This window comes from Malaya genurostris, chromosome 3 (genome assembly GCF_030247185.1).
Source record: "Malaya genurostris strain Urasoe2022 chromosome 3, Malgen_1.1, whole genome shotgun sequence".
Lineage (NCBI taxonomy): Eukaryota > Metazoa > Arthropoda > Insecta > Diptera > Culicidae > Malaya > Malaya genurostris.
The window spans coordinates 292,455,263-292,471,695 of record NC_080572.1 but is presented as its reverse complement, the minus strand read 5'-3'; the positions used below and the strand labels follow the sequence as shown (position 1 = coordinate 292,471,695).

The following is a 16,433-nucleotide window of genomic DNA, read 5'->3' as shown; positions in this document are numbered from 1 at the left end:
ATTGTCTATTGTCTATTTTCTACTGCTACTCTTAAGTGCTGAGGCCAGTAGTTCGCGTATAAGCTTGAATCTCGCTCTGCGTATTATATTTCTCTCCATGCTCTCTCGCATATGTAGAAAATGACTCTCTATGAGCCGGGTGACCAGAAAAGTTTCGATATTTTCGGTTACAAGTTTGACTACATCAATCGGTCGAATGGGATTGACATATATAAGCATAAAATGTGTATCCATCCAATAAAGCTACCGCTTGTTTGGCAGCTTTGCCGAGCCGATTTTATTTCTCTCCCGTGTTTCGTTACGTTGCCAGGAAACAAGAGCAGGAAAAATGGCGCGTTTATAGAAATCGACTAACCTTCACAAAAGTAACATTCACTTCATTTTTATCGCGACAACACCTATGTTTTTATGCACCAATCGTTTCGAAATTAAATTATCTAGACTTTGTCAGGGTAGATTTTTGATACATGCTTTTGGAGGCGAGATATTCAATGAACAAGTTGAAAGACGGCGTTTTCAGCTATGCAATTCTTCCTTCAGAAAAAAAGACTTTCCCGACCGCTAAAGTCAATGAATCAGTCTGAAATTTTCACAGATTAATGTAAGCTAATTTTCTAAGAGATTATTAGTTGGGTTTTTGATATTCGTCACCGTTTCCGAGAAAATCGGATTAGTCGGCTGCTCGGCCATCCATGGAAGTTGACCGTCAATGTCAATTTCCCTCTCTGAGCAGCCTAGATAGCCGTGTAGTGTCGGTAGCGGTTTCCCAACTGGCTAAGAATAACGCTACGGTCCACCTGTACCGGTGGTATAAGTCTACCAAACAGGTAAGCCGTGTGGCATCCGGCGGAATTATTTTTTACCAAGAATTGATCCACTGGTTTCCTGTTCCATGTCGTAAAAGGCCACAAAAATAGGAACTCCTAAGTCAAGGTGTATTTCCGTGCCGATGGCTGAATGGCTGCAGGAGGTTAAACAATGCAGTCGTGAACGGAATATCTTGGGATTTTCCCTTACTGTGTTAAGCGAAGCTCTGGCACAGTGGACGACTTCTTTCTTCGCAACTCGTGGGATTTAAATGATTAAAACATTTAAAAAAATCCTTACATGGTTCGCTATAGGCGATTATAAGCCAATATATTTGGTTTCTTGTAGTTGTTGTACGGTAAGTGCTGGAGGTGGAGTGTTCGTTACTTTAATTGATAATGGTTAGAGTAGCACAAATCAATCTCCAGCATAAACGTACAGCAACTATGAATCTATCCAGACTTCTGCAAGAAGGTAAAGCTTCTTTAGCTTTGGTTCAAGAACCATATTTCCAAAAGGGAAACTTCTACGTTGGAAAATTGTTAAACCCAGTCTTTGTTGCCTTTAACAAGACCGGAATGACTAATCCACGTGAAATGCCTCGAGCATGCATACTTGCAAATAGTGCTCTCGATGTCTCTCTCATATCGGAGCTCACAACTCGGGATATTTGTGCTGTCACAGTTGGTATGACTACTGATGGCATAGACAGGAAATATGTCTATTGTTCGGCATATTTGCCGCATAACCAACCTTCGCCAAGCGATGACTTCAAAAAGGTTGTATCATACTGCTGCAAAAGTGATTTACCGCTTGTAATCGGCAGTGACATAAATGCTCACCATATCATTTGGGGCAGCACAGATATAAATTCGAGAGGCTCTGATATGATGAAATTTGTGAGCAGTACAAACCTGCACATAGTCAATGCAGGAAACCGTCCAACTTTTGCGAGATCTGGCAGAGAGGAGGTTTTGGACGTAACTCTCTGCTCTGATAGAATTGCGCATGAGTTGGTGAATTGGCTCGTCTCCGATGAGCTCGAACCTTCGTTGTCTGATCATAAGTACATATTCTTTGATCATTCAAACGTTAAATTTGATATTATCACATATCGTAATCCCAAATCTACAAACTGGGACCTCTATGAAGAGGGCTTGGCGACTAGATTTTACGGGTACCAACCAACAATTGAAACCCCAATTGATTTGGAAAATGTTGTCGACGAGACAAACTCACTCATAGTTGCAGCATATGAAGAGGCTTGTCCACTTCGGATTGTGCGAGCTACTAGAGGAACTCCTTGGTGGAATGCTGAACTTGCTAGACTAAGGAAACTATGCAGAAGAGCTTGGAACCACCGTCGCAGAAATGGGTCGGAGGCATTCGTGTTGGCTCGAAGGGCTTACAAAAATGCTCTTCGATCGTCTGAGCGAAGTGGTTGGAAAAGCCTCTGCACAAATGTCTCTAGTCTCAACGAGGCTAGCAGATTAAATAAGTTACTTTCGAAGTCTAAGGACTTTAATGTCAGTTTCTTAAGAACTTCAGATGGTGAACACTTGTCTGATGAAGGTGATGTACTTCACTATCTTTTTAACACTCACTTTCCAGGATGTATGGATCCATCACCGACAGCTCTTCCCGAGACTTTTTCAGGTAGTTACGATTCTTGGGCCCTTGCTCGAAGCGTTGTGACGATTGAATCGGTCAAATGGGCAGTTGAGAGTTTTGCTCCGTACAAGTCTCCTGGAAAGGATGGAGTTTTCCCAGTGTTACTGCAGAAAGGGTATGAACATTTCAAACATGTTTTGAAGAAAATACTTACTTTTAGTCTTGCGACAGGATATATTCCAAGAGCCTGACAGGAAATAATTGTCAAATTTATTCCCAAAGGCGGTCGCGACACTTATGAGGAAGCGAAGAGTTTCAGGCCTATCAGTCTAAGCTCATTTCTTCTTAAAACAGTGGAACGCATAGTCGATCACTATATCAGGAATGTTAGTCTGGGCGTGCAACCGCTACATGGAATGCAACATGCTTACCAGCGTGGAAAGTCCACTACAACCCTGTTACATGATGTTGTGTACAACATTGAAAAAGCTTTCTCACAAAAGCAATCTTGCTTGGGAGTTTTCCTAGATATTGAAGGTGCCTTTGATAACGTGTCTTTCAATTCAATTCTGGAAGCAGCCCGTGGTCATGGCATACCTTCAAGTATCACAAATTGGATACACGCAATGCTTAGCAATCGACTTCTTTGTTCATCGCTTCGGCAAGCAGAGATTAGAAAGCTAAGTGTCTGTGGGTGTCCTCAAGGTGGTGTACTATCCCCACTTTTATGGAACCTTGTCGCTGATGGTTTGTTAAGGAAACTTAATAACCTTGTATTCCGACTTATGGTTTTGCCGACGATTATCATATATTAATGACCGGTATAAGCATTAACACTCTCTTTGATTTAATGCAGCAAGCCCTGCGATCTGTTGAACAATGGTGTTGTCAGGTTGGATTATCTGTAAATCCGGGCAAAACATCAATGGTTCTTTTCACTCATCGTAGGATAATCACAGGAGCTCGTCCGTTGCAGTTCTTTGGTTCAGAGGTCACTGTGGTCGAACAAGTTAAATACGTCGGGGTTATTCTTGACTCAAAACTGAATTGGTCTGCTCACATTGACTTCAGAATTAAAAGAGCTTGCATGGCTTTCGGCCAATGTAGACGAGCTTTTGGAAAATCATGGGGACTCAAACCCAGATATATTCATTGGATCTACACAACTATTGTTAGACCAATTTTAGCATATGGATGTCTTGTATGGTGGCAGAAAGGAGAAGTCGCGACAGTTCAGTCAAAGCTAAATCATCTCCAAAGGATGGTCCTAATGGCGATGACAGGAGCATTCACGACAACTCCTACTGCTGCTCTAGAGGCGCTACTGTGCATTAAACCACTACATGTGTTCCTAAAACAAGAAGCATTATCTTGTGCATATCGTCTTAAGGTTACAGGGCTTTGGAACAGTAACCCATTAGATTATGCTACCAGCCACACTCGCTTGTGGTCTCAAATGGTTACGTGGGATGAGTATTTACTCGCTCCTAGTGACCTAACTCTCACATGCAGTTTTCCTTTCAAAACATTCAATGTGAGCTATCCTTTTCGTGAGGAATGGTTGTCTGGTTGTCTGGAACGACAACTTGATGAACACATAGTTTGTTATACGGACGGTTCTCTGTTGAATGGTCGTGCTGGTGCTGGTGTCTACTGTCGTGAAATGAGGCTGGAGCAGTCTCATTCACTTGGTAGATACTGTACTGTGTTTCAAGCAGAAATCTACGCGATTCTGTGTGGAGTACAATCGGCACTTCAGCAGAGGATCTGTGGTAAGCGAATTTATTTTTGTTCCGACAGTCAGACAGCCTTAAAAGCACTCAGTTCGAATGACTCACGGTCGAATCTAGTGATCGCATGTCGAACTCAAATTGAAGACCTCAGCATTTCAAATGCTGTTTACTTCTTATGGGTACCCGGCCATTCTGGTATTACTGGAAATGAATGGGCTGATGAGTTGGCTAGAGCTGGTGCAACGAATGATTTCGTTGGTCCTGAACCAGCTTTACCACTTTCAACTAGTTGGATAAAGCACAAGATTCGTTCTTGGGCTGTATCCAAACATGCCAGCTACTGGCGCAGCTTGCAAACTTGCGCTCAGACAAAAGCATTTCTACCAGATTTAAATCTGAAAATGTCAAAGTGTCTACTGCATTTCTCCAAGTATCATTGAAGTATTCTGGTCAGAGCTCTGACTGGACATTGCAAACTCAATTATCACATGGCTACTATTCAACGTGCTGAGTATTATTCGTGTGATTTGTGTGAATGCGATTATGGTACTTCATATCATCTGATATGTAACTGTCCCGCATTGACGCAGCTACGTATCCGGGTTTTTGGTTCTCCATACATGGTTGAGTCTGTGTATGCGGAGCTAAAATTGAAGGATATTCTCTCGTTTCTTACCCAATGTGGTAAGGAGCTATAGTCAGAAGGGTTCATCGTTCTTCCTGGAGAGAATGAATCCCTTCTGTATTTACCTTAAATAGGGTTTAGCAGATTGTTTGGCATCTTTTAGGGGGTGCCGAATTTACTTCTGCTCGTACATACTGCGAATCGTTCTGCATTCTTCCGGGAGTGCAGAATGGTGTCGCTTTTGTAAGATCTTCAAATCCTCTCGGGGGTTGGAGGTTTTATTAACAGCGGACTGTTCGGGACCTCGTAGAGGTTCAGAATTTACTTCTGCTTCCACTAAATGTGATCCTCAGCAGATTGTTCGGCATCCCTTAGGGGTGCAGAATTTACTTCTGCTTTTATGTGTTTTTGTGTCGTCAATTTTTCCCATCCTCCTAGTCCAACCCTTACCATTTCCTTTCAATCCTTCCCTCTTATATATCGGGAAAATGATGCTAAAAACAAATTGATGGCAAGGCACAAATCTCCAAATATCAAGGGGAACGTGCCATTTGAGCCAATTTGTTCTGATTCCTGATTCCTGATTCCGAGAAAATCGGATTTGAAGCTTGAAAATAGCCCTCTAAAACACCCTAAAGCACATTGGCCTCGAACCTTATTGGTAAATCTGAGCTTATTGAAATCGAAATAAGTAAAAATTTGTCTATACAATATAACCTCAAATTTTGCATATTGCCACTAATAAAATAAAATTTCGGTTGTTCTCAGAACAGAGTTTTAGTGAACATAAATTACGGGAAACTTCCCGAAAAATTCTAAACTGTCGTAAAACAAAAATATTTCATCACAGTTAATTCTTTGAAACATTGAATTGAAGAAACTATCGAAAAAGCCAGGAGCACTAAGCAATTAAGTTGAATTCAGGAAAATTTTCGAAATCTGTACATCATCACGAACCGGTTTCACTGAAGACCAGCTCTGTTTATTTGTCTATTCGACGGATTTTCGCGTTGTGGCGACGCGTTGATTTATGTTTTGTTTGCGAGTAATCGTACGGAACGGGACAGGAACGCAGTGAATGTATGGCGGAATTGAACTTACCTCAACCAAAGCAAAATGTCTCGGTCGTCGTTGAAAAACGGGAAAATGATCGTCACTCACCTGAAAGGAAAGAAAAATAATTAGAAAATTACATTGCTGTTCTGGATGGATTTTTTTTTTCAGATGAGCAGATTTGTTTAGAAGGCAAAACTCAGAAGTGTTGGTAGCATTGATCAAACACGATGTAAGCTGAATCTTGTCAAACTATTAAAATAATTTTCGATGGCTAATACCCTAAAGCAATTTAAACATTTGACGGTTATCACGCGCACACTACGATTGAAGGAAAAACATTTTCCGCCAGTCAGTGATGAAGATGGTGGTGGTTGGAATTTTGTATTTACTAGCCTTCTTGGATGCATTTGAAAGTTTTCGATGCTATTTTGCGCTTTCTACCGCACTTAACTGCAAATCACGTCACAGTGCTTTGAAGTGTCATTTCCCTTCAAACTAAGCGTCAATTTAATTCCGTGCCATTTTTTTCACATTTTCCTTTTCCCACAGTGATCGCACACACACACACATTAGCTATGGTATGAAGCTCTCAGAGGTGCCACTTTGGCAGATTTGATTTGAAGTCCGCGGTTTCAAATGTTCATTTTGTACAAATAATTTGCAATATCGGCGGAGTTGAAATGCAGTTAACCGGTCAAAAAGCTCAATTATTGCTCTAGCAGTTAGTGTTAGGAAAAACCGGCATCCCTGCCAACACCCCGTATAGAATTTCATGAACGCGCGGAACAACAATCGCCGGTGGGTTCTGTTGCCGTTGTATCATTTTACTTTGCTCTTGTACTTCAATATTGTGCTAGGTCGCGACTGCGAGAAAAGGGTGGCGCGTCGGCGGTGAAGGTGGAAGGTGCGAGCGCATCCGAGGTCAATGGCTTTCCCTCCGAACGATGTAAACAACGCTCTCGTTTATCCCTGCTCTGCCCTGCCCTGCCACAGCCAGTCATTGCACTACCCTGCCGGACCGGGGCGCGACTGTGCTTGCAAACACAGTATTCGTAGGTATGCGAAAAGTGTGCCTTCTTCCACCGATCTGCTCTGCTGTTCGGGGGTAATTTATGCGCTCGCTATTGATGCTTTTATCCTCCGGATGAGTTATTTGCAGTTTATTGCACACTTACGACACTTATAAAAGTACAATCGAGGCGATGTTTGACGCCGGGCTGTTGCCACGTGCAATGCGTGAAAACTAACAGTCAAAGCCCTCGATCATTGACATTTTCCCGCGTAGTTTATGCACCAGGAAAGTTCGTCTTGGGATAGGTTCAAAGAAATTTAACGATGTTTTTTGCAGCTAATTTTTGTTTTAAACAAGAAATTAATATTCACGAGGCTCATATTTGTTTGTTTGTTCATTAAAGCAAAGATGTCCGTTGTTATTGTAAATTTTGTCGCTTTTTACCTTTCTCAATATGCAAACGAAAATGTTTACGAACACTTTTTATCGTTACCTTTTTTATGTAACTCGTTTTACGAATCAAGTCCCAAATTACATATTCTTATATTACGAACCAACATCTTAAAGGGGGTTTTAGTTTCCATGAAACTATTTTAATGACCGCCGTTTTAAATAAATTGTGATTAAAATTCTGGAATTGCAAGACGTATCGAAGACAGAAATTGTACCTTAAAATTGTTCCTTTCCATCTGAACGTGCAACAATCGATTGAGCATTCCATGAGATGTAGAAATAAGTTCGTGTTTAAAGTTTTTGTCATATTGTCCAGAAACGGTACTCAAAGACCAGCATGACCCAAAATAGTTCGTACGTCCATGAATTAGTATGACGAATAAACTGAAATAGTTTTGAGCCCAACTTTGAAGATTTTTTGGTATCGTCATCTTCTATGACGGTTAGAATTTTCAAAACTTATCAGGCTGTAATTTTGAAATTGGAAGTCGGAATCGGATAAAATTGACCAATTTTGTATGGGATAATAAGTTATTTTAATTTGGATTTTTGTTTATTGAATTCGTTCATGTGAAATTTTTACACTAATCACCTGGTATATCCTGAACCGGAAGTGGGATAGGATTAAAACAACAAGCAGTTTTCATGGGACCTCAAGATCTTTTATTTGAATGTTAGATGGATGAAATCGGTTCAGATGGCTAGCAAAATGAGTGACACTATTTCTATTCCATTACATATATCAACCTGTAGCTCCGGAACCAGAAGTCGGATCCAAATGAAATTCAGAAACCTTATATGGAAGCATAGGACTGTTCATATGAGTCTAAGTTTGTAGAAATCCGAGAAAAATTAATAAAAATCATTTTCCACACACAAATTTGCTTTTCTTGACGAACTTTTTCGAATGGTATAAGGGTGTAAGAAGTCGTGTTCTCCCAGCAATTATTTTTGCAAGCATTCTAAATCAATATAAATATGAAATTGTTTTTGAATTGGAAAACACTGCCATCTTTCTAATACTTATGTCATGTTCGAACGATTATGTTGAAAAAACGAACCGTGCTAAAATCGAAACGTCATGAAAAAGGGGGCTGTGCTTAGTCTTTTAAGGTGCTAAGAATCAACTGCTGAAAACAGTATTGTAAATCGTGTTTCACTTTGCTCCGAAACATTGCGTTATCATCCAGCGCGTAAAACTTCTACTACTGGAATAATGTGAAAAGTCGCTTACACAAAAATATCGATATCTCCGTTAAGATCGAAGGCGACATAGCGTTCTGGGTCTCACATATAAATTTTTGAAGCTTAAACTCAATATGGAATGTTGGAAGTTTATACAATAAACGACACGCTGAAGATTGGAGATCAACAGAAATACTGCGCACATTTAGAATTGTCTCAGAAAGTTTTTTTTCGGAAGATATTTTTAAGGAAACTATTAAGGGGCGGGTAGGGTCTAACACTTTTGAAAAATCATTTATTTTTGATGTGGAACACATCTTTATTTTCTATATAGGGGTGCAAATCAGAGACTCAAGGAAAAACACACGTAGAAATGTGGTCAGGTTTCAAACACTTACGGCTCAGTCTATTTTGTATAAATTATAAATATTATTTCATCATTTGATTGGAAATATTTATATGTTTTGATTTGAATGTATCAAGCCATATATTTTCAATTATAAATGATTGAAATTTTGATTAGTAGCGAGCAGTGTTCTGTTTTGTCTGATAAAAATCTCCGGCATACCGGATTTCCCTGCCATAGACGACGATTTTGAAGAAGTAAGCGACATATCAAAGGGAAAGCATCGCTCTGATTGGTCAATCGATGCAAAAGCGAAGCTGTTGGAAGCACGCGAATCTATAAATAGAAGCAAAATTATAGCAAACGTTTCAGTCCACAAAATATCGATATCTCCGTTAAAAATGGACGGATTTTAACAATCTATGACTTGTTGGATATCTATTACCGAGCGGAATCTACGTCTAAAACATATTCTGTTTTCAAGGTCAATTGGGAGCATCAAAAAGTAAGCATCCGATCTTGAAACCATCCAATAGCGTTCAAGGTGACTGGGAAGCATTTCATTTGCGACTAGTTTGATCAAAATCGGTCCAATCATCTCTGAGATATCGACCTCTTTGTGTACAACACACACGAACATTAGCTCAGTTCGTCGAGCTGAATCGATTGGTATATGACACTCGGCCCTTCAAGCCTCGGAATTTTTTTCTAAAGTTTGAGCGAATTCTATACCTATTTTTTTTATAATAAAAGAGGTAAAACTAAATGCTTTCGGAAAATCATTAAGATTGAATTCAAAACTGACAAATCCGACGACGATTCATGCAAAAACAAATGCGAATTGATTGTAAAGATATCCTCTTACGGTTAGGTAAATGAAGCACGTTTTATAGTTGACTTTCTTCTATCAGTAAACTTTTTGAAAAAATTATCTTGTTAGGAATGATGTCTCATATAAATGAGAATTCAATTTTTTTACCAGAGCAGTTTGGGTTTCGTCATGAACAGTCAACTACTCATCAACGAACACTGCTGGTCCTTTTCGTTGGAGCAAAAAACATCGAAAAGTAAACAACGACTATGAAAATGATACAAATCAGCCCTTTTAAGGGCTACAAATGTTCACAAAAGAATTATTGAAATATGCAAATCGGAAGTGAGAATACACATTTTAGTATTTGAATGTTTTGCGTTCGAGAAAAATGTATCGTATAGTGTTCAATATCGGAGAAAATTCCACAATCTGGCCATCCTGAAAGCAATAAATGAGTTTCGTGTTGCATTACAATAGCTTCATTCGTTGAAATATGCAAATCCGAAATGAAATAATCAGCACCAAAATTCAGGATATTACTATTTTGCGAGCTGTCAGGACCGTCCATTTGTGAAAAAGCTGCAAAACGAAATCCCTTAGAAAAATTGCTTCAGTATTCAATCAATGCCTACAGGAAACGGTTCTGCTGCGGGACGTTCGCAGTACGAGTTTCACTTCAAAAAATAGCGATTGTGTCATCCAGCTGCTAGTCGTTTCCGTTAGAGTAAAATATAACGAAAAGTGAACAACGATGCGGAGCAAAATGTGCCCTTCTAAGGGCTCTAGATGTTGTCTAAAGAACTGTAACGACTACTTCTCTAAAAATCGGAGGTAAACATCATCGGTTTAGTGCAATGCTAGAATAATTTTTTTATTTTTTTTTATAGATTCCCAAACTGGTCCCTACAACCCACCAGTGGGCGCTAGCTTATTTTCAGCATAGTCAACAGGTGGGCAGTGAGTCGCAAACAGTTGTATACTGACAAATTCGGCCAAAATAGAGTAGAACACTTATACTGCTTCAGGAAAAAAAAGCAAACGATTGTCCAGGTGCATAAATGTCGCTCTTCAAGCCTTTAGAACAGATTACTATATTTATTCACAAACTTCGACAGCTTAAAGTATTGAAAATTCTCTCTTGCAGTAGCCGTATAGTATTCCTGCTCTGAAAGTCCTGATTGAGGTATCGCACGATTTGGAGTTTTCACATTCTTGTAAGTCGACAGCTCTACTAGTTTTTTTTAAATTTGATACCCAGTCATAGCCAGCATTCCCAGCTTGGTTGCGACATTTTGGATGCAGAAGTTTGAATTCAGAACACTCTTCTACGATTGGCTACATTCATTAATTTCGAATACTTTGCGTGCGAGTAGTTGGGATTTTCAAGTTGCACGAGCGAAATTTTGACACATATCGCTACTCTTGCTTTGATGCCACAACCTAACTAACGCAAAGCAAATATCAAAATTAAAAAGTAGGCATGGTGCTTGTTGAGATCGAAGGCGTCATAGCGTGCTCTATAAAAAGTTTTGTGTCTCACATATAAATTTTTCAAGCTTAAACGCAATATGGAATGTTGGAAGTTTATACAATCAACGACACGCTGAAGATTGGAGATGAACAGAAATATTGCGCACATTTAGAATTGTCTCAGAAAGTTTTTTTTTTTTTGAAAAACTGCTTCTGCTTTGATTGACTTAAACTTGACTTTTCGTTGTTTGTTACTTTGGGGAGATTTTACATATGCCTAGGTCATACCTTGCATGATAGCACTACCAGTGTTTAGCTTTAATGCATTACCCAATGGAAAAGCAAACTGGAAAACCTGTTTTAATCCACCTAGTGGTGTAATGATGCCTTTCTCATATACATATAATATTGTGGTATTCTATTCAAAAATTTTCTCTTCGATTTTTGAAAGAAACCAAGTGATTGTTTATGCATAACATACAGAATAAAACAGTGCTTTGATTGCGTAAGCCATCCTTAAGAGAACGAAATGGGTTCACTATTATATGCACTTCCGGCACCGCAACCCGAGAACCGGTATAATCGAAGTCGGTTCGTACGGCCATCAACTAACATGACACACAAACTCTTCTAGTACGCACCCTATAACTCCGGATTCGGAAGTCGGATCCGGATGAAATTCAGGAATTCCGTATAAGACCGGGAGACCTTTCATTTGAATCTAAGTTTGTGGAAATCGGTCAAACCATCGCTGAGAAAAGTGAGTGAGATCCATTTTGGTATATATGACCACTATTTCTGGTACTTCCGGAACCGGATACCGGGAACCAGGATAGCCGAAATCGGTTTGTTTAGTTGCCTACTGATAATAACTATCGATTTGTGTAGTTTTGAGACCAGTTTAGAAAAATTTTCACGTTTTTTGCTTCGCCGGTTTAAGTGACGGTGTACAATATTGAACACACTTTACCCTATAATTCCGGAACCAGAAGTCGGATCCGGATGAAATTCAGGAATTCCGTATGGGACCACGAGACCTTTCATTTGAATCCTAGTTTGTCAAAATCGGTTCAGCCATCTCCGAGAAAACCTAGTGAGATTATTTGACACACACACACAGACATTGCTCAGCTCGATGAACTGAGTCGAATGGTATATGACACTTGGCCCTCCGGGCCAATTTTTACTGGTCGGTTTTTCAAGTGATTGCATAACCTTTCTATATGAGAAAGGCAAAAAGGCCGGATATACTAAAAATAACGAAATCCTGGCGACACAAATTTTCAAAGACAGTTCATAATTTGTAACCTGCTCCAATTCGGAGCAAAACGTTCTGCCAAATGAACTACTCTGGATGCGATGAAGCACATTTCAGAAGACTTCCGGTAAAAAAGAACTTGGTACATGAACTGACTGTGCAGACTGGCAGACGTGGTTTAAATTAGAGTGCCCAAAAACCAGTGTGCTCATCCGTAATGTTGGAAACAACTCAAAACATTTAATCCACAGTGTTGACAATTTCATCAAATTTGTATTTGACAGAATGCTTGTTCGTTTAGAACGATGCTCTGTTAAAAATGTGTGTTCCAAACGAACAGCTGTTTTCACTCTGCTTCAGGGAATACCGCGTAACTTCGGAAATTCACATAAAAAAACCTCAAAACTAAAGAAAAAGTTTTTTTATGCCAATTATCTTAGAAATGTATGAAACGTCCAGATCTGGTGCAATGTGAACATTTTTTTCTGAAAAAAAATCGATAATTTTCTGAGATCTCGACGTTTCGTGCATTTCTAAGACAAAAAATGAAAACCGCGTAACTTCGGAAATCCGCGTAAAAAAAGTCGCGTAAAAAATTCCTACCAATCAAATTTCTTTTTATTCTCCAGCTTGGCAATGATACGTTAGATTTTGTTGTATCTCTTTTAGCGTCTATTTTTCTTATCCATTGTTTGTTCGATAGGATCTTGAATGAACAAGTTGTTTGTGTTTTTAGAGATGGTCAGATTCCAGGTGTTTATACCCGAAACCCGGTCTTAACCCGAACCCGACGGATATTAGTCAAGTTCGGGTTTTTGATATTCGAGAGTGAAGATTTTAATTTTTTTGTAGAGAGGAAAATTTGTTCTCTGGTTCGGGTCGGGTACGGGGCTTTAAGAAATTGTTTACCCGACCATCTCTAGTTATTTTAACTTTGTAGGATTGGAAAAAAAACTAGTATTCTCGCAATTTTATCTCTACATTCAAAACTAGTGAACTGCATAAAAAAGCTAAAAGTTAATTCATCCATTCCTAAAATTTTGAATTTTTCAACTTGACGGCCAGTAAAAAGAATAATGTACCCTAAATAAAGAGTTACTTATAGAGTTACTCAAAAAAACCATTGTTTTCAAAGTTAGTTATATAAATGAAAATATAAACTAAAATGCGAAATTATCAGATTCGTTCGCGCTAAACTTCAACCCTTCGAAATTCCTTTCTCATCGCAGTAACCATCGCCAGATTATCACCGTTAAACGATCGAATGCAAACAAACGGCTGGTGAAAGGTTCTGTAAAACGCATACCACGTGCTTTAGTCTGCTCGGCTCGGAGCAAAGCAAGCCGCACTAACATGACCGGCTAAGTAAACTAACTTCCAGTCAGCTCTCGGTCGTTTAGTGAGGTTTAGTGTTATGATTTATGATTGTTGTGCAAAACTTGTCGCTGTTCGTCGGTGTAAATAGGCGACCGAGAGGAGGACGTTCAGCACGTTCCGGGTCGTAAATCGTTTCATAAACCTAGATTTTCGCACGATTTTTAGTTTGAGTTATTTAGCAGACACAATTTATGTGGCTAGATAATGCTTGGTTGGCCTAGTTCTGCGTGCTGGATGAGTTGATCTACGGTGGAATTTTGTTCAGTTTTAATTCTCCTTCTGTTCCGTTGTCAAACTGGACGTCGCTTATTTCTACTCAAACGATATTACATAACCTTTATCTGCGAATTTTCCTTGCGAGTGCGTCAACAACCGGAAACAGACCGCACTAATTTGTTCAAGTTTCCCAACCGTATCTAGGCAACCGAGCATAGCGACCTTCGCTTGCTCTGATAGATACAAAAACTAAACGATCATAGCTGAAACAACAACAGAAAAACCTCGATTTGCACTTGACCCACAGACGGCAGAGACCGACGAATAGACCAAACAGACCCAGAGTCAAGTCAAGTATCTTTCGTGTTGAACTATCTCACCGCAAATTAATGATCATGCGAAGTGTCGGAAGGGGTCCCCGAAAACCTAAAAGAAAAAAAAAATCACGCTAAGACCCAACAGCCAGACACCATTCAATTCAGTACAGTCCGGAGTACGCAGACGAAACTCGAATTCAGCCTGCAAACCTCATTCGCCCCGGTTGGTAACCGCTCAACCGGTACGCACTTGGACTGGACGACGAAGCGGACGCAAGGTGCTAAGAAATCTAGGTCAAAGACAAGGTTATTTTGTGGCATTATTAAATGGAGCTCTTGCGCATGCTCGATCGACCCACCGTCCGTGGGCTACCAACCGAACCGTGTATGGCAGGGGCGGCCTCATGCCCATGGGTGCAGTTTTGATAGGCTTTTTATTAGCTTCAATTTGTTTCGTTTCTTACTCCCAATATTTTTCCTCGCCCGAGGGGTCTTCACAGCTTGTGTCTATTTTCTTTTCTCCAGCAGGCTTCGGCTTCCTAATCATCTTCCCGTCAGAAACTGATCGAGAAGTAATTTGCCTATAACTTGGGATGATTGATGGGTGTTGATGCCGGTTAAGATATATCGGAATGCTCTTCTGGTTTTGGGGAGGTTTCGCTTTTCAATGGATGTTTCAACGAGCTACAATGGATTGGTGAAGGGGAGCTGCTACTTGTTGGTGTTGTTGTTGGCTACAGACGTTATCATCGTGTTTTTTTTGTTCAGTGGACGAGAAGATTAGATGATTTTACTGTTAACCCAACGTGTGAAAGTTTCCAAGTACTTGACTAGAATGGTTTGACTGAGACCAATTGATACCAGACATAATAAACCGTAAGCGTAATTGATTGAGATAAAAATAGTGTGACACAGTTTCTCGGAAATTGTTGGATTTGTCTCTCATTTTTAAGGATCATTATTGTTTTGAGATACTAGAAACTGTTTTTACACGTTGGTTTTTTACAAATTACCAAAAGATTTTGAAAAGATGATGGAAACATACATTGGACTGAAAGCCTAAGTAGGGTGAACATATTGACATATACTGTTCAGGATAACTGGTGAAAATCGTTCTTAAATCTGATATTCAAATGACATACAGGAAAAAACAAAGCAGAAAATTATTTAAAAAGTATTGATGACTTAAGTTGCTGGCGACGAACGGTCATAAATGAAATCAATTGGAGTCGAATGTATAAAATTCACATACAACAACAACAATTCTTTCTCCATGTCATCAGAAATATGATCAGCAATTTTCGAATAAATTTTTAACAGTGTGAGATAACCATAAATAGCTCAAACATTAGGTTTTCTCAATTTTTTGGAATCAATGAGGAAAACTCATCGCTTTCAGCTTTGGAGTACTCTATCTGGATTCGGGAAATGAGTTTTGGAATGGATTCTGGAACGAAATCCTATAACTGAATTCAGAACTTGGATTCTATCTGAATTCTGATCTTAATTTCAGGTTTAGAATTTAGTTTCAGAATTTAGTTCCAGATTACAGGTTCAACAATTTGAAACCATGAATCTGAAACTGAATCCCAATTCTGCATTCTGCAAATTGTTTCTGGACTAGATTTTGGAATTTAGAGTTTAGCTCCTTAAACAATTTTCAGAATTTGAATCCAGAATTTCGATTCAGGATTTCAACTTCAGGATTCTTGAACAAAATGCAGGATGTGAAATTTCGATCAAGATTTGGGAAATAATTGTTAGAATTGAACTCCGAACCTGAAATTTAGAACTGACTTCTAAAACGAATTAATTTCCTAAATTCGGTCTCCTAATTTAGTTCTAGAATTCAGTTTTAGAATTTAGTTTCTAAAATCAGTTTCAGAATTCCATATTCCCATATTTCAGAACCTGCATGCCGGAACTAAATTCTGGAATCTAGATCTGAATTCAATTCCTTTAACCTGATTCGGAGTTCAACTTCAGAATTCAATTGTAAAACTGGAAATGAATCAAGTTTCACAATTCTACAACTAAATTCATGAATTGAAATCTTGACCTGGATTCCGAACCAGAATTTTGCATCTGAGTTTTGAGCCTGTTCCATATTTCGAATTTAATTCCTGAATTCAATTTCAGTTCGTTATGGCAAA

The 16,433-nt window shown here is 39.2% G+C and overlaps 1 protein-coding gene across 3 annotated transcripts in view; it reads right to left on the bottom strand.

Annotated features, from left to right (window-relative positions):
* LOC131434845 (ecdysone-induced protein 74EF) overlaps positions 1-16,433 on the bottom strand; it is an 854,531-nt gene that overhangs the window by 720,768 nt on the left and 117,330 nt on the right. The gene's annotated exons all lie outside the window — the stretch shown is intronic.